Here is a 19548-nt window from a genome sequence, read left to right as displayed (position 1 = left end):
GCCACCGTCAGGTACGCCCAACCATCCCATCGAGATATCGGATGGGTCGCCATTTAGGGGATCACGCTACAATGGTGTGGACAGCTTTCAGGAGAGATTTAAGCAGTACGATTGGTATTACACCCCCAGCCGCCACAACTCTCCGATGCTCCAGTCTCGCCATGGTTCGCCGGTGCACTCGCAGCACCACTCTCAGCAGCAGCAGCTTCAGCAGCAGCCGCTTCTACAGCAGGACCTATCTGAGGCCCTATGGCGTGACGTGATCACTCCGTCACCACCGCCGCCACCAGTTTTACCTCCTCCGCCTCAGAGGCCAAGGAGGAATGCGCGCATGTCTACGCGCGGAGGGATTCGCATAGGCACCCCTCCACATGTTGGTAGCAGCCGCTACACGCCTCTTCCCGAGGAGTCCGAGACGGGGGAGTCTCAGCATCCCGTATCGGAGGTCACTTCAGTACCGATTCCGCCTCTGCCGCCGCAGAACTATGGAGAGCCGATTCCGGCTTATGCCAGCACAGCTCAGTTTAAGCCGTTCGAGCAGGTTTTCCCTCAGGGTTATGATTACACAGGAGACCCTTATTGGCAAGCTGTGAACTACAGCTCACTCCCACCTAGTGGTCCATTTGGAGACACTTGGACTGCTGGGCAGTCTACTTTTGGTTACCCTCCAGGTTACCAGCAGCCACAGCCACCGCAGCCGCAGCAGTACCAGCCACCGCCACCGGCGCCTATGATGTCGCCGCCGCAGGTTCAAGAAATCCTGCATGGGATTAACAGCATGCGACGTGAGTTGCAACACGAGATGCGAGCTGATCGCCGACGCAACAGTGGCATGTTCAAGAAGGTGTTTGACTTACTCAAGGGTAAGAGTAAGAAGGATCATTGAATCCTTTGATTGTTATCTCATTACTCATGTCCCTGCGTGGACATCTATTCCTGTACTCTACCCCTGCGTGGGTATATTTCCCTTATTCTACCCCTGTGTGGGTATGTTGTTCTGTTAACCCCTGTGTGGGTTTGTTTTGCTTAGTTGTTGTTGTTATTTGTTTAGCCCCTGCGGGGGCATGTTATTCATGTTATTTGAATTAAAGTCCCGTTTAGGGCAAGAATGTACTAGTACTTTATTTAAAATTTGAAATGGTTAATTTGAATTTCTCATTTTATTTATGTGCATGAATTTAATATTTAAATAATGGAAAATATCAATTTTTATTTGATTTGCCATTTATAAGAATCTTAGTAAGGTATAACCTAGCTTGAATGCCTTATTAACAGGCCTGGCCATGATGGTAAAACCTGGTTGAAAGGATTCAACTCCCTGTTAACATCTGGAAACATGCTAACATTCCTGGCTAAGCGTGATCTGAAAAATCACACAAGCCACCCTTTTTAATAAATTATCTACAGATTATATCTGTATACAAGTCTATTAATGACTTGATACCTACGGGTTATGACTATGTCATATAGTGGCAGTTGTGGTTATGACTCTCTGTCTAGTGAAGGATTAATTGTTTAATTATACAATTTATAATCCTATAAAAAAAATCTAAATTTATAATTTAGTAGCTGTCCGTAGTGACTAGGCCTATTGTGCCAATATATATTTCATTCCATAATATAACTGCTAATAAAAGCCTTGAATGAAATTAATTTAATTAACTATTATGGTTATTAATACCATGGTTAATAATTCGTCTAGGACGATAATACTGATAGGTTTCTAAATAGACCTTGTCCTTTATTGTAGCTTAAAGCTACAATGGCCAAATCGGAGGAGACCAACAGTCATTCTGGGGAACACTCAGATAATGCAAAGATTCACGTCACCGGTGCAGAGTTGCAAGCACTGATAGATAACGCTGTTGCCAAAGCTATGGATAGGCAATTTAGGGAATCTAGCGGTACTCGGAGTAGGAACCGAACAGTAACGCACGTAAAGCCCAAGACTCATTCTGAGGCTCATAGTAAGCCACCTTCTAAAAAGAGTGAGCCGAAGAAAGATGAGGATGATAATCACTCCTCCAACCACAGCAGTATTCCTAAGCAAGAAGTCAAGCTGAAGCATGATACATACAGCAAGTCCTGTACGTACAAATATTTCGTATCTTGCAAACCCAGAGATTTTACTGGGGAAAAAGGAGCAGTAGACTGCATGACGTGGATCGATGAGATGGATACTGTGGTTGATATCAGCGGGTGTGCTGATAGGGACGTCGTGAAGTACGTGTCCCAGTCGTTCAAGGGAGATGCGTTAGCATGGTGGAAGTCATTCCTACAAGCTGCCGGTAAGGCCACACTGTACGGTTTGTCATGGGAACAGTTTGTGGCACTGATCAAGGAGAACTTCTGCCCGCAGCATGAGGTTGAAAGAATTGAATCGGATTTTGTGTCTCTAGTTATGAAGAACCTCGATTGTCAAGCGTATCTTACTACGTTCAACACTCTATCGCGGTTAGTGCCTTATCTGGTGACCCCGGAGCCGCGAAGGATTGCTCGATTTATTGGGGGTCTGGCACCGGAGATAAAGGCAAGCGTCAAGGCTTCAAGGCCTACGACATTTAGATAAGTAGCGGATCTATCCCTCTCCCTCACTCAAGATGTTGTCAGATTGAGAGCTATGAAGAGCTCAGAGGAAAACAAGAGAAAGCGTGAGGATAACACCTCACGAAGATCTGAGAAACGACACAGAGGAAACAACGACCATAAGAAAGGGTCGGGGTTCAAGAAAGGAGATCAGTCGGGTGAGAAACCCAGATGCAAGGTTTGTAAGAGGCATCATTTTGGGAGATGCAGGCAGGAGTCTAAATCCCAGTCTTTCGAGAAACGTTGTGGGATCTGCAAGTCCACAGATCATAAAGCTGTGGATTGCAAGAAAATGAAGGATGCAACTTGTTTTGGTTGCAACGAGAAGGGGCACATTCGGCCCAACTGCCCAAAGAATGCAAAGAAAGCTGACGACGGGAAGAAGACTAATGCGAGAGTCTTCAGAATGGACGCCAAGGAGGCAGTTCTTGACGACAACGTCATTACAGGTACGTTTCTTGTAAATGATGTTTTTGCTAGAGTCTTGTTTGATTCAGGAGCTGATAAGTCGTTTGTAGATGATAAGTTTTGTAAATTGTTGAACCTTCCTGTTAAAACCTTAAGCGTAAAATATGAGGTGGAATTAGCCGACGGAACCATAGAAACCGCCTCGACTGTTCTAGATGGATGTGTTATATCCATTAGGAATCATTCTTTCCCGTTATCCGTGCTTCCCTTTAAGCTAGCCGGATTCGACATAGTGATAGGCATGGATTGGTTGTCGAGTAACCAAGCCCAGATTCTGTGCAACAGAAAGCAAGTAATAGTTAAGACTCCGTCTGGTGAGTCACTTACTATTCAAGGAGATACTCAGCATGGATTGCCTGAGCAAGTGTCCATGCTCAAGGCATCCAGGTGCATGCAGAAGGGATGTGTCATTTACATGGCACAAGTTACCATTGATGAGCCGAAGCCGAAGATTGAGGATATCCCTGTTATCTCGGAATACCCTGAAGTATTTCCTGAAGAACTACCCGGGTTGCCACCGGATAGGCAAGTAGAGTTTCGGATAGACATCATTCCAGGCGCTGGGCCTGTAGCAAGAGCCCCATACAGATTGGCACCAACGGAGATGAAGGAGTTGAGAACGCAATTGGATGATTTGTTAGCTAAAGGTTTTATTAGACCTAGCTCATCTCCTTGGGGAGCGCCAATCTTGTTCGTTAAAAAGAAGGATGGGTCGATGCGTCTGTGCATCGATTATCGTGAGCTTAACAAGGTCACTATCAAGAATAGATATCCGTTACCCAGGATCGATGATCTGTTCGATCAGTTGCAAGGAGCAAGCTATTTCTCCAAGATCGACCTGAGGTCAGGTTATCATCAGTTAAAGGTCAAGGATGAAGACGTACACAAGACCGCGTTTAGGACTCGTTATGGACATTACGAGTTCCTAGTGATGCCGTTTGGGCTCACAAACGCACCAGCCGCGTTCATGGATCTCATGAATCGCGTCTGCAAGCCTTATTTAGATAAGTTCGTCATCGTCTTTATTGATGACATCCTTATCTACTCTAAGAGCCAAGCCGACCATGAGAAACACCTTCGTTGTATTTTCAAACTTCTGCATCAAGAGAAGCTTTATGCCAAATTTTCGAAGTGTGAATTTTGGCTTCGAGAAGTCCAATTCCTTGGACATGTAGTAAGCAAGCGTGGTATCCAAGTAGATCCCGCTAAAGTAGAAGCAGTCATGAACTGGCAGGAGCCGAAGACTCCTACGGAGATTCGCAGTTTCCTCGGATTGGCAGGATATTATAGGCGATTTATTGAGAACTTTTCAAGAATTGCTGCGCCCCTAACTTCGTTGACTCGTAAGAAGATTAAGTTTGATTGGGGTCCTAAGCAGCAGGAATCCTTCGATATTCTGAAGAAGAAGCTGAGCAATGCGCCAGTGTTGACATTGCCTGATGGGATAGAGGAATTGTGGTGTATTGTGACGCATCACATACTGGCATGGGTTGCGTACTCATGCAGAAAGGCAAAGTCATTGCCTACGCTTCTCGCCAGCTCAAGGTGCACGAGAAGAACTACACCACCCACGACTTGGAATTGGGTGCAGTTGTGTTTGCTTTGAAGTTATGGAGACATTACTTGTATGGAACCAAGTGTATAATATATTCAGATCACAGGAGTCTTCAACACTTGTTCAATCAGAAGGAATTGAACATGCGTCAAAGGCGTTGGATGGAAACTCTAAATGATTATGACTGCGAGATAAGATACCATCCAGGTAAGGCAAATGTAGTTGCCGACGCCTTAAGCAGAAAGGAAAGGGTGAAACCAATCAGAATCAATGCCAAGCGCATTGAAATAAGAAATAATTTGAATGAAAGGGTGTTAGCTGCACAGAAGGAAGCTGTGTTGGAAGCTAACTATCCTGCAGAAAAGTTAGGAGTAACTGAGCAGCAGTTATCCTACGACAAAGATGGAATGCTACGACTAAACGGACGAATATGGGTTCCAGTTTATGGAGGACTTCGGGATGTTATCCTCCAGGAAGCCCACAGCTCTAAATATTCCGTTCATCTTGGAGCTGATAAGATGTACCAGGATTTGAAAGCAAACTACTGGTGGATTGGTTTGAAAAAGTCAGTAGCTGAACATGTAGCTAAATGTTTGACTTGTGCGCAAGTCAAGGCTGAGCATCAGAAGCCGTCAGGTTTGCTTCAACAACCTGAAATTCCCAAGTGGAAATGGGAAATGGTGACAATGGATTTCATCACCAAGTTGCCTAAGACGAAAAAGGGAAATGATACCATATGGGTCATTGTGGATAGACTGACTAAGTCAGCTCATTTCCTACCCATCAAGGAGACGTATAGCTCAGATATGTTAGCCCAATTATACGTTGATAAGATTGTAGCGCTACATGGTATACCTATATCTATTATCTCCGATAGAGATACTAGATATACGCCACATTTTTGGAAGAGTTTCCAACAATCGTTGGGCACTCGTTTGAATTTTAGTACGGCTTATCATCCTCAGACTGATGGTCAGAGTGAGCGTACTATTCAAACTTTGGAAGACATGCTTCGTGCATGTGCGATCGACTTGGGTGGTAGTTGGGATAAGAACCTACCACTGATTGAATTCTCCTACAACAATAGCTACCATTCCAGCATAAAGGCTGCACCTTTTGAGGCCCTATACGGTAGAAAGTGTAGATCGCCCATTTGTTGGGCCGAAGTTGGAGATGTCCAGTTGTCAGGACCAGATATCGTCTTTGAGACGACAGACAAGATCGTTCAGATTCGCGATCGTTTGAAAGCTGCCAGGGATAGGCAGAAAAGTTATGCGGATCCTAAGCGCAAAGACTTTCACTTCGATGTAGGTGATAAGGTATTGCTCAAAGTATCGCCCTGGAAGGGTGTGATGCGATTCGGAAAGAAAGGCAAGCTAAGCCCGAGATATATAGGACCTTTCGAGATTATCGAACGTGTCGGGTCAGTCGCTTATAAGTTAAACTTGCCTGAAGAGCTTAGTGCTATTCACAATGTGTTTCACATCTGTAATTTGAAGAAGTGTTTCGCTGACGAGTCACTGGTTATACCGCATACAGATATACACATAGACGAGAGTCTGAAATTTGTGGAAAAACCTTTGTCGATTGAGGATCGACAGGTAAAGAAGCTTCGAAGGAAGCACGTGCCTATTGTTAAGGTCAAATGGGATGCCCGTAGAGGTCCCGAATACACGTGGGAAGTGGAATCCACGATGCAAGAGAAATACCCTCATTTGTTTCAGTAAATCTCGAGGTCGAGATTTCTTTTAAGGGGTGAGGATGTAACACCTCGAAAAATTACGTCCAATAATGTCTTGACACGTGTCATAAGGTTCCGGTATGTGAAAACAAACTTTAGAGGGACTAAAAGTGACAAACAGTGAAAACTATGGAACGTAAGGGTCCAAAGTGTCAACAATGGATAAATAGACTCTATGATAACCCTACATAATGTTCATAACCTTAAACGGGTGGTTCATGGATCATACGACGCAGAAATTGCACAAAAGTGAGAAATTGCAAACTATAGGGGCCAAAAGTGTCAACATGTTTAATTTATACCTCTGAGTGAACTTTTGGCAGACCCGAAGCTTTAAAATGCTAAAATATACTCACTAGAATATGTGGTTAAAATTTCGTGAAGTTTCGTCAACGTATGAGAAAGTTATGGCCAAAACCGTACTTAAGGGACTAAAAGCGTCAACGTCGAATTTCATGGCTTTTCGGTTGAGCGCAAAGTTATCCGAGGACATTACCATGTAGGTAAATGTCCCAAGGTTCTTAAAAACCAAGTTTGGGGGTTTACGGGTCGAGAAAAGTGGCCGAAACATCGCGTGCAAGTTCAGGGACCAAATCTGCCATGTTTGAAAGTTGTTGGCTGAACAGCAGGTCAGGCGACCCGCCTGGACTGACCCAAGCGGGCCGCGTGAGACCCCCAGTACCAAAAATTCGCGAAAATCTCATTTTAAGTCCGAATTTCAAGTTGTAAACAGCTGTGGCCACCTCCTTTTGCTCCAATTAGATGTCTTGCATGGCTAGGACAACAGTGTGCTACTCCCAAGCCTCTGAATTCAGCTTTAAAGCAGATCAAAGCTCATTTTCTTGGCATTCCCTTTGTGATCAAGAAGCTCTCATTTGCAAGAACCTTCAAGGCAGACTTCTGGAGCATTTCTGGACATCAAGGCCGATTCCTAGTGTTAACTAAGCATCAATAGGACCTTTGTAAGCTTCTAATTCAGTCCTTAATTCGTTCTTACATCGATTATTAGTAAAAGTCAAACTGATTGTTCATAAACTTTGACTTTCTGATTAAACGAGTTTCACTCAGTCATTTCTCAAATTGAAACCAGATATATATTGGTATTTATGTGGGAAACAAACCCTCTAAAGGGTATTATCTGAATCCCACTATATGCATGCTAATTGTCGAGTCAAACGTGTTTCTAAAAAGTCAACAGAAGTGATTTTTGAGAAAAAATAGCTTAAATGGTAATATAAATAACATGCAATCTGTTTGATCATCATAGATAGCTTTATAATGAATATAAGAATGTGTTTTACCACGATCAACTCGACAATCTTTAGTATAGATACGAATCGGAACCGAAAGTCTTGTAAAACGACTAATTCGTAGACTATCGATTCGGATTCGTACATGCATGTTTGAGATCTGTATTGGAGAGTATTTTTGACCATTTTTATTTTGGTAAAACTCTCTGGAATTTTTATTGTTTGAGTCTATACTTAGCCGATTCATTTGCATGTTTCCGATTATGCTTAAAAGTTGACTATTTTGCCCTTTTTGATATAAAACGTGATTTTTGGAAAAGTGAAAGAGTAGAAATCTTTATTTCTAATATATAAACTTGCACCGAAAATTTCGGATCAGTTGGTGGTCCAGATTTTGAGTTATGGCCATTAGCGTAAAACTATGTTCTTAAGTTACATAAACGGCCCTTTTCGCGTAGAACCCATTTCTGGCCACGTTTTGGTATAAAACTTTTTACCAACTGATGTATTATAATATTCTGGGAATTTTGATGATTTTTAATTAATTTTTGGCTGAACGGATCCTAGATCGCCTAGTTATTTCGGGTTATGTCGGTTTTGACCGTTTAAGCCATAAAATGAGTTTTACACATCCTTTTGACCCGAAACCTTTTTCTACTGATTTTAAATGTTAAATAAATTATTTTGAGCCTTCTGGAAATATAAAAATCTCAGCTTTCACATATAAACCCGGAAACGGCTCTAAATCGCATAATTAGCGTTTTAAGCGCATAGTAAGCGTTATACTTGTTTTAAACCTATAAGACTTATACCTACTGATGTAAATTGCATATTTTCATATAATAACAGTAAGTATAATATTTTGAACTCAGGTTTCTAGTTTTGGCAGTTTTAGCCCTTGTGAAATTACGAAAATACCCCTACGGTGCATAGTTGGTTTTAAATGATAAATTTGATATATGGGTCATACCCTACTGTTATAACATGTTAAATTAAGTATATTTTCTGTATGAACCAGACCCGAACCTCAGATTTCTAATTTTACTCTTTTATGATCTTTTAAATGACCAAAATGCCCTTCTAAAGCATAAATTGAGTTTAAAATTATTCCGGGCAATATAGAACATAACTTACTGATATTATATCATAATTAAAGCATATTATATCAGGGAACTTGCATTTGAATCATTTGTCTACCCGTATCGCCCTTTTAGCGTTCGGTTCGGTTTACGTAACTAGTTTGCGTAAATTGACCGAAACGGGTCAAACGTTATCATTTTTATTTCAAAATCCAGAATGTATTTAGTATACCCATATTATACAAGTATTCAAACTTGTCGGGTCTAAATCACATTCTATCCGGTCTTTCGCTTAATCGTGCGTTAACCGTATCATCCTTAAAACTAACCGGTCAAAGCTTATGCTTAAATAAAAGACCCGTTAGGAATCTAATAGGTTAATTATAAACCTTTGTTCCAGATTAGGAGGCCCAGTAAAAGCTACCACACTTACCGTTTGTGTTACATACTTGCTCAGGTAAATACATTTTGACTTATTTTCCCTATACGGGCTTGGGGTACGGTATTTAAAATACCGCTTGATCGGGCGCACAAGTCCTGCGCCTTATGGGTGTACAGTCTTGAATAGCTTGTGCGACTCGTTTAAACAGTCTTGTCTTACTTTAGGCTTTGGGGGGTTATTGACCGTGTCCCGGATATCCTTGGCATTATCTTACGAGATGGCCACGACCAGAGCACGGGGTGTAGGCGTACACTCGGCGTGTATAACTCTTTAATGTGGTGTGTCATTTAATTCTTAGCCCGGACAGCAGATCCCGGGCCACCAAAGATACGAGTGCATGTAAATCGTTCACAAGTTTATATTATATAAATATCCCAAGTTAATAAAAATATTTATGCCTTGTGCATTTAAATCAATTTTCAATCCTTTTCAAAATGAGTCAGTCGATTTGTATTTACCAGTGTAAACTGACGTATTTTTCCCAAAAGGTTAAGTGCAGGTACTATACGAAAATAGGCTGGCTGTTTTCCTAAGAGCGTCCACTATAGTCTCGCAAGCTCGGACGACAAATATCTGTTGAACTATTTATTCTTATTTTTATTGATCCGCCTGTGGATCCGTTTCAACTACTGTGATATTATTATTGCACTTTATTTTAAAAGTTGAAATGTATCTATTCTGCTTCCGCTGTGCATTATTATATTGTGTTGATTGTCTATGACGATGCCAACTACGTCACTGTACCCCACACCGGGCCCACCGGTGACACGTGGAAATCGGGGTGTGACATGCTTGTTCGAACGTCCCAGAGTTGGATGTTGCAACATCAATGATTGCTCTATACCTCTACCACTTCTCTTTGTTTGCTGGAACTCACTGTACTAACGTCTTATTCTCCGAAGTGCGATCACTTCTGCAACACTCTCACAACAGACCGTGTATTACTCAAACAACTTGCAACATCGATAGACAAGAAGAGGAGCATAGTACTTTACCAGCCTCAGTATTAGAACGACCCTGATTACCGGCAACTAACACCAGCGAATTGACTTCAATCAAATCCTTAACACCAGTCAACGACTTATGGGAGTCAATTCTTACAAATCAATCGGGGCATAAGTGATGACAAATGACTATAGTGTGGAATGTGTAGCTGCCAGCCCAGTGAGTAGTGCTTTAGGACGTGGCAAGAAATGTGAAAGGATGGACCCTAATGGCGAAAGGTCGTAGGACTCCGTTTCGAGCAACGACATTAGAAGCAACAATCACGATGACATGAAGGTACTCGCAAATCATGACTTTCGGTATGGAAATGATGGTGGCTTCAACAAGGATTGGCCGATGTTAAGTAAGGATGCCAACAACCCATGGAACAATGGCAGTTTTGGGAATCCTAGTAGCAGTAGCAACAACACTGGGAGTGGTACTCGTGGAAGGGCATTAAGGACTGGCTTAGGCGACGCTAGGCATATTAGCAACATGGTAGCTTGTATGAGTAGCTAATCGTTTCGTCTCTATTCTGTTTAACCCTGATGCTCCTTGAATCTGAACCTGTTGTGGGATCGGCTGATGGTAAGACAATTGAAATTTCATATGTTCGTTGGGATGCAAACTCGACCTTGTGGGACAAGTGTTCGACATCGACCTTTTCTCTGCTACCCTTGATAGTTTTGGTACAGTAGTCTGTATGAGTTGGTTATCCAAATATACCGCAGATATACCCTGTGAGGAAGATTTCGTCTATCATAAAGTATCCGGGAGGTGCAGAGGTTAGCACCAATTCAGCAATGAAGGCCAGAAGTATCCACAGAAGGATTACCCCGCTATGTTAGAACTTGTTACTGATGCTAAGGCTAAGGAAAAGAGGATCGAGGATCCACCCATTGTTCGTGATTTCTTCCTATGTGCTACCAAAAGAACTATCAGGTTTACTTTCACATCGTCAGGTGGAATACTAGATCGGTATCATGCCAGAGGCAGCCCTGATTACTCGTACTAGTACCGTCTTGCACCAGGAGGGTTGCAAGAGCTGTCTAATCCACTATGGGAACCGTTGAACAAGAGTTTTGTTGAACCTAGCTTTTCTCTTTGGGAAGCTCAGTTATATTCGGGAGGATAAAGCCTTTTTCATATGTGTACTGACTAATGAGAACTCATCAAGGTGACAAACCAGAACCGTTTGTCTCGATCATGTATTGACAACCTGTTGACTAGTTGCAAGGGTCAAGCTCATATTTGAAGAATGATTAGCGAACGAACTAACATCAGATGGAAGTCCAAAGGGAGGATGTTCCTAAAACGGCATATCGAACACAATGCGACCACTGCTAGGAGACACGGGAAGGATTATTCCATGACCTTTTGGGGTAAAACCACACACCAGTAGCTCTATGGATCACATGAATAGACCGTATTTATTGAGGACGTCCTGAATCACATCCAGGAGAAAGGAACACCATGGACTGCATTTGTATCAGATTTTAGAGATCCCGAGGGTACGGGAGATCAAGTGGTGTACCATGACGGTTCGAATCAGAGTTCCAGTTACACGCCAACGCAACACGAAGAAAGTAATGACCCACTCGGTGGATTTACAAGAAGATTTGCACGCGTCACAACCTGCGGTGGAAACCGTGGTCTTTGGAGTTAAGTTGGAGGCATCAATTAGACGGTACCGAATGCACTACTTAGACCGATCACAAGGGACTCCCGTGTATCTTTGTTTTGGAAGGGCTAAACATATAATAGCATCGCTAGATGGAACTTTTGAATGATTACGACGGTGAAGTATGAACGTGCACGAACTTTGCAGCTCACTATCGATTCTAACTTACCTGGTCAGACTCGCTCTGTTCAAACTGGAGAACTGAAGGAAGAGGATTTTCAAGTTAAATAATGAATGTGGGTTTCGATATATGATGTGTGTAAAATGCAACATATAAATCACATCAATTAAGGTATAAAACTAACCCTTTTTAAGTACTAATGTTGGAAAAAGAGTGTTTTTGTCTTCCTTTTGTATTTTCAGGATGAAATGAGCTCAAAATCACAAAAAAAGCAAAAAGACAACTAATTCTAGCATAAATACAAGAAAAGGAATAAAAGTAGACTGCCCGGACCCTCAACGGCACCTCCCAAGGCAAAGAAGAGAAAACAGAAGACTGAACACGCCCCGTGTCCAGCGAACACGGGGCCGTGCCCAAGAAGCAGCAGAAAAGACAAACCAGTAGAAGCTTCCATTGCCCACCACGGGGCCGTGTCCAGCGGGCACGGGGGCGTGGTGAAAGTACAGCAGGCGCATTAATTGTAATTGCGAATTACAATTAATGAAGAGAGAGAATGTCAGACGGGCACGGGGGCGTGTCCAGCGGACACGGGGCCGTGCCCAGCCTTCTGTTCAGCCTATAAATAGGGGTGCTTGGTTTCATTCCATCTCATCCCTTGGCACACCACCTCTCTCAGACTCCATCCACCACCCACCACCACCATAACACCATCATCCACCACCATCATCCATTGTCCATCGTAGAGTGTGTGAGTCGTCTCGGGATCCAAGATTGATCGTAAGAGTTCTTGACAATCAAGGCCATGTTTGCCTAAGTCTCTTACATCACTTGGTGAAGACAAGTGTTTAGTATAATACTTTTTATTTTTAATCTTTTTCACTTTTTATTTGGTTTTGTATTAATGACTTTAATAACTAGTTACTTATGTTGAAGGTGATCTTTCCTTATCGTTTGTCCGTGGTGTCTTGGCATTATTTTACTGTCTATATAAAATAAAAGATTTTCACCATTCATATCTCCACGGTCTATATGGAGGTATGTTGGCTACCTGGTCGGGGGTTAAGGGAACGGTTTGGTAAGGGTCTTGCCCTTGTTCAGCGTTTAGAGGTCCTGCTTGGGACCTGGGTCAAATTTAGTAGGATCTCCTTCAATGCCCATAGGTATTGGATGGCGGGGATCCAAACTCTTTGACCCCCTCATAAGTTAACTACTATTAATACTATAACCCGGCTATTTAGGAGTGTATCCCTGCTGACTCAGACTACTTAGCCGAGGGTAACGTCACCGCCGAAAGCGGGGCCTACCACAATTTGCATTAATAACTTAATTCATTATCTTTCAATAATCCGACCCTTTAGGATTGTATCCTTGCTGACTCAAACTACTGGGTTGAGGGTAACGTCGCCTTCAAAAGAGGGGCCTACTACAATAACTAAGATAATCTCTTAAACAAGTGCAAAAGTGCGAAAATAATCAAAGGTTATACTAACACACGTGTCGGATCCAAGTGATTCATCTTGTCTATCTGTTTTTATTTTATTTTATTTTTCAGCATTTAGTTGGTTTTTATTTTTCTTAGTTTAAAACATTTTTCTCACTTTTTTATTTGATTAGACGTTGAGGATAAACCGGTATTAAAAGCTCTTGTGTCCTTGGACGACCTCGGTATCTTACCAACACTATACTACGCCCACGATGGGTGCACTTGCCCATATGTGTGTTTAGTGATCGTAAATATCGTGTTTTATAAATTTAAAACTTGGCTAAAAGTGTAAAAAGGGGCTTAAATATACATTTAAAATATATTACACTACACACGCATCAAGTTTTTGGCGTCGTTGCCGGGGACACAAGGATTTTAAGAAAGTTAGGAATCAACGGCCTAATCATATTTTTATTTTTTCTTTAATTTTTAGGATTTTTTCGTAGATTTTCAGCTTCTGCAGAGCTCAGCACGGGGCCGTGCCTGGTCGGACACGGGCCGTGCCCAGCATCGTTACTGGCAGTTTTTGTTTTCCAAGTTACAGAAGGCTGACCACGGGGCCGTGCCGGTGCAACACGGGGCCGTGTCCAACTTCCAGTAACTGGGATCTGGAAAACAATCACTGAAATTCCGACCACGGGCCGTGTTCGCTCAACACGGGGCCGTGGTGAACCTTCTGACCAACATTCTTTTCTGTTTTTATTGCAGGACTTGGAACCCGACGCCAACCTCACGTAGTGTATGAGCTCCAGTTCCAATAAAGACATAAAAGAACCACTAGAAGAACCCGAACGCTTTCTCAGAAAAAGGTTAAAAGCCAAAAACCAAGAGAAGGTTTCGGGTGATCCACCTCCAATGGCGGACCAACGTACCCTTATGGATTATCTACGACCCACCGTAGGTAATCTAGGCGCCGCTATCAATGCTCCGAATGTCGAAGCCAGTAACTTCGAACTTCGGCCGCATTTGATACAAATGCTCCAAAACTCCGCAACCTTCCACGGGCTTGCGGACGAGGATCCCCATCTACATATAACTAATTTCTTGGAAATATGTGATACCTTTCGGATCAATGGAGCATCAAACGACGCCATCCGCCTCCGTATGTTTCCCTTCTCACTAAAAGACCGAGCGAAAGCTTGGCTCAACGCCCTCCCAGCTGGATCGGTAAACACCTGGGATGAACTAGCCCAAAAATTTCTATATAAGTATTTCCCTCCTGCTAAAACTGCTAAGTTAATGGCTGAAATTAATACATATTCACAAGAGGACGGGGAATCCTTATATGAAACTTGGGAAAGGTTCAAGGAGCTATTACGCAAGTGTCCCCATCACGGCCTCGCAATATGGCAACAAGTATCCACTTTCTATAATGGATTGTTGCCACACACTAGGCAGACACTTGATTCTAGCTCCGGGGGACTTTTAGGTAATCGACGCCCACACGAAATATATAATCAAATTGAGGAAATTGCTCAAACCAATTTTCAATGGCACACCCCCCGGGGAAATAAGTCTATCGCCCCGGGCGCCCATAAGGTCGATGAAAGCATTTCTTTACAAGCCCAAATCGAGGCCCTTTCTTCAAAGATAAAAAAATTGGAAATGACAAAAACAGTCTCGGTTATGGCTTGTGAAGGGTGTGGTGGGTCACATGAAAATTGGAGTTGCATGAAAGAAACAGACGATCAACAAGAAATGGTAAACTACATTGATAATAGAACTAGGCCGTCGGGTCCCCCAACGGGAACTTACAACCAAGGATGGCGAAACCACCCAAACCTTGGTTGGAGGGAACCCGGCAATAGTAGTAACCAACAAACCCAACGAACAAACTTTCAGCAACCAAGAAATGAGTCACAAAATTTCACTCAACAAAGTGGACGAGAAAGGCTCGAAGATACGATATATCGCCTCGTCTCCGACACTGATAAGAAAAACTCGTAAAGATTTCTACAATTAGAATCAAATTTTAGAAATCAACAAGCTAGTATTCGAAACATAGAAAAACAATTAAATCAAATAGCTCAAAATTTTTCCGAGAGACCGCAAGGCGCATTACCTAGCAATACCGAAACAAACCCAAAAGCACAAGTTCACCTCATCACACTACGGAACCGCACCGTAGGGCCTGCAGAAGTGCTGCCACCAACGGAGGAAACAGTACCCACACCTCTGCAGAAAAAGGACTCCCCTCCGTCACCAGAGCCTACCAAGGCTCCTCGAGTTCCATACCCCGGTAGGTTAATTCGTCAAAAGACCAATGAGCAATTCGCCAAGTTCGAAAGTCTGTTAAAACAATTGCATGTCAATATTCCTTTTATCGAAGTCCTAACTCAAATGCCCAAGTACTCTAAATTCATGAGGGACTTCCTTACACATAAAAAGAAAATTGAAAACTTGCAATTAGTCAATTTAGGCGAAGAATGCTCTGCCCTCGTACTCAATAAACTTCCCCAAAAGAAAATCGATCCCGGAAGCTTCACGATTCCTTGCTCAATAGGGAAATCACCCGTTCGTAATGCCTTAGCCGACCTTGGGGCTAGCATTAACCTCATGCCCTCATCAATGTTCAAAAGACTCGGCTTAGGAACCACAAGCCCTACAAAAATAAGCATACAATTAGCCGATCGATCCCTCAAATTCCCACAAGGTGTCATCGAGAATGTCTTGGTAAAGGTAAGCAGATTCGTTTATCCAGCTGACTTTGTCATACTCGATATGGAGGAAGACACCGAGGTCCCCCTTATACTAGGGAGACCCTTCCTTGCCACCGCCCAAGCAGTGGTGGATATGAATGATGGGACACTCACCTTGAGGTACGGGGATGATGAAGTGAAGTTCAGGGTTGGGAAGAGAATAGAGGACGACGACCCGGTCAATTACATGAAGGTTATTGATTCAAGCTTGGATGCTGCTATCCGACGGTGTAACATGGGACGCCAGACATCCCACTCAGAAAACATATAACCTCGCATTGGGTCTAGCCAAGGACCCTTATAAACGTGGCGCACCACGGAGGCATTCCGCGGAACTATCCTTAGTTTAGTTTAATCTTTTAGTTTTATTTTGCAGAATAAAACACACTCATGGTGGTAATGGATGAAAAAGGGAACGAGAAAAATGGACCCATGCACAAAGAACAGAGCAACCCGACACAAATCTCCATCACAGAAGGCTCAACACGGGCCGTGCCCAACCAACACGACCCCGTGCTGAGCCACCTGCAGAAAAACACCCAGTTCAGGTAACTGGACACGGGCCGTGTTCAGCGGGCACGCCCCCGTGTCCAGGCTTCTGTTTTAATTCTTTAATTTTTGTTACTGGCACCTGACCACGGGGCCGTGCCCGGTCACCACGGGGCCGTGTCCAGGATGCCAGTAACATAAATCTTTGCTTTTTAACCTACTTTTACACATTATAATCAACCAAAAACCTTATTTTTGGACACATTGAGGACAATGTGTAATTTAAGTGTGGGGGGGATGCTAAAACCTTGAATTTTGCAAATCTTAAATACAAGCCTTACACAAAACTCTATTGGAACCGCTAAACACCCCAAATTTTTTCAAAAACTTTTTCATTTTTTTAATCATTTACTTGTCTTAGTTTAAGTTGGGAATAACAAGTTCTGAAAAGGTTATATTTTTACAAATTTACAACCGATAGCGTCGTGATAACAAAGAACCAACATAAGAAAATTACGAAATGGCATAACAAGTCTAGTTAAAAATTCGATTATATATACTTGATCACATTAAAAACCCATTCCCACAAAAGTGAGTTTTGAGCCTTTATTGAGCATAAAGATATACATATTTAGACTAAATGCTCATTTTTCGTTTCTTGTGTGAATAGCCGCTTGGTTCTTACAACTCTAGAACTTGCCACGACAATACATTCCCGGTCCTTACCAACTTAAACCCAAGTAAGTAAGTGATGGAGGCATTAGGACTAACCATATTTTTCTTTCTAAACCATTACTTTTCATTTTTTTACCACCTACCCAAAATCCCCCTAGATAGCCCCTTTGAGCCTAAACCTTTCATTTCATTACCCCAAAACCCTTTTTACCCACCAAAAACCCTTTTTATTTTTCACCCTTTATTTTAGTAACAAGCTCGGTTTTTCGTAAACTCGCCTTTTTATGTGAAAAAAAAAGAAACAATGATGAAGTCAAAAACAAACAAAAGCTATATAAAAGCTTGTTTGGAGAAATACTTCAAAATAAAAAGTCACTAAAAACAAGGTATGGCACGAAAACCGACGCTTTTTACGATTTTCGCCCTTTTTTCTAACTAACCCAACCAACCACCTTTAACCCAAGCCTAACCCTTCACCCCAAAAGTCCTCTTGATATTTACAAAGGTAAAAAGTTAAAAAGGAGGAGGATTGATTGCTTGGCAAGCCTATGGAAGGCGTAAGTTCCATGCCGCTCTCGAGTGATTCACTAAAAATTACACCTTCGGCCGAGTGTTGAGTGATCCCCCGCGAGGTATGTGAACTTGTATATAAATGGAATTTTAATAAGGCATGCTATGCCCAAATAACTAATTTATCTTATGAAACGTTCAAAATAAATCATAACGAATAGGATTGTAAATAAATAAAAATAAAACTTACAAAGACCTTGGATTCCCAACACTCTAGGACAAGCTAAAAACTTTCTCTTCTACCTATTCCATTTGGGAGTGTAAGCCATATTTAAAAGAGTTTTGCTTGAGGACAAGCAAAAGTTCAAGTGTGGGGGTATTTGATGTGTGTAAAATGCAACATATAAATCACATCAATTAAGGCATAAAACTAACCCTTTTTAAGTACTAATGTTGGAAAAAGAGTGTTTTTGTCTTCCTTTTGTATTTTCAGGACGAAATGAGCTCAAAATCACAAAAGAAGCAAAAAGACAACTAATTCTAGCATAAATATAAGAAAAGGAATAAAAGTAGACTGCCCGGACCCTCAACGGCACCTCCCAAGGCAAAGAAGAGAAAACAGAAGACTGAACACGCCCCGTGTCCAGCGAACACGGGGCCGTGCCCAAGAAGCAGCAGAAAAGACAAACCAGTAGAAGCTTCCATTGCCCACCACGGAGCCGTGTCCAGCGGGCACGGGGGCGTGGTGAAAGTAGAGCAGGCGCATTAATTGTAATTGCGAATTACAATTAATGAAGAAAGAGAATGTCAGACGGGCACGGGGGCGTGTCCAGCGGACACGGGGCCGTGCCCAGCCTTCTGTTCAGCCTATAAATAGGGGTGCTTGGTTTCATTCCATCTCATCCCTTGGCACACCACCTCTCTCACACTCCATCCACCACCCACCACCACCATAACACCATCATCCACCACCATCATCCATTGTCCATCGTAGAGTGTGTGAGTCGTCTCGGGATCCAAGATTGATCGTAAGAGTTCTTGACAATCAAGACCATGTTTGCCTAAGTCTCTTACATCACTTGGTGAAGACAAGTGTTTAGTATAATACTTTTTATTTTTAATCTTTTGCACTTTTTATTTGGTTTTGTATTAATGACTTTAATAACTAGTTACTTATGTTGAAGGTGATCTTTCCTTATCGTTTGTCCGTGGTGTCTTGGCATTATTTTACTGTCTATATAAAATAAAAGATTTTCACCATTCATATCTCCACGGTCTATATGGAGGTATGTTGGCTACCTGGTCGGGGGTTAAGGGAACGGTTTGGTAAGGGTCTTGCCCTTGTGCAGCGTTTAGAGGTCCTGCTTGGGACCTGGGTCAAATTTAGTAGGATCTCCTTCAATGCCCATAGGTATTGGATGGCGGGGATCCGAACTCTTTGACCCCCTCATAAGTTAACTACTATTAATACTATAACCCGGCTATTTAGGAGTGTATCCCTGCTGACTCAGACTACTTAGCCGAGGGTAACGTCACCGCCGAAAGCGGGGCCTACCACAATTTGCATTAATAACTTAATTCATTATCTTTCAATAATCCGACCTTTTAGGATTGTATCCTTGCTGACTCAAACTACTGGGTTGAGGGTAACGTCGCCTTCAAAAGAGGGGCCTACTACAATAACTAAGATAATCTCTTAAACAAGTGCAAAAGTGCGAAAATAATCAAAGGTTATACTAACACACGTGTCGGATCCAAGTGATTCATCTTGTCTATCTGTTTTTA

The 19548-nt window shown here is 42.4% G+C and overlaps 1 non-coding gene across 1 annotated transcript; it reads right to left on the bottom strand.

Moving 5' to 3' along the window:
• Nucleotides 1–14623: 14623 nt before the first annotated feature.
• On the bottom strand, nucleotides 14624–14730 carry LOC118480731. Its single transcript, XR_004863708.1, has one exon. It is a non-coding gene; the product is annotated as a small nucleolar RNA R71 (small nucleolar RNA).
• Nucleotides 14731–19548: the final 4818 nt, after the last annotated feature.

The sequence above is a fragment of the Helianthus annuus genome, chromosome 7 (genome assembly GCF_002127325.2).
Source record: "Helianthus annuus cultivar XRQ/B chromosome 7, HanXRQr2.0-SUNRISE, whole genome shotgun sequence".
Classification (NCBI taxonomy): domain Eukaryota; kingdom Viridiplantae; phylum Streptophyta; class Magnoliopsida; order Asterales; family Asteraceae; genus Helianthus; species Helianthus annuus.
This window is presented reverse-complemented; position numbering and strand designations above follow the sequence as displayed.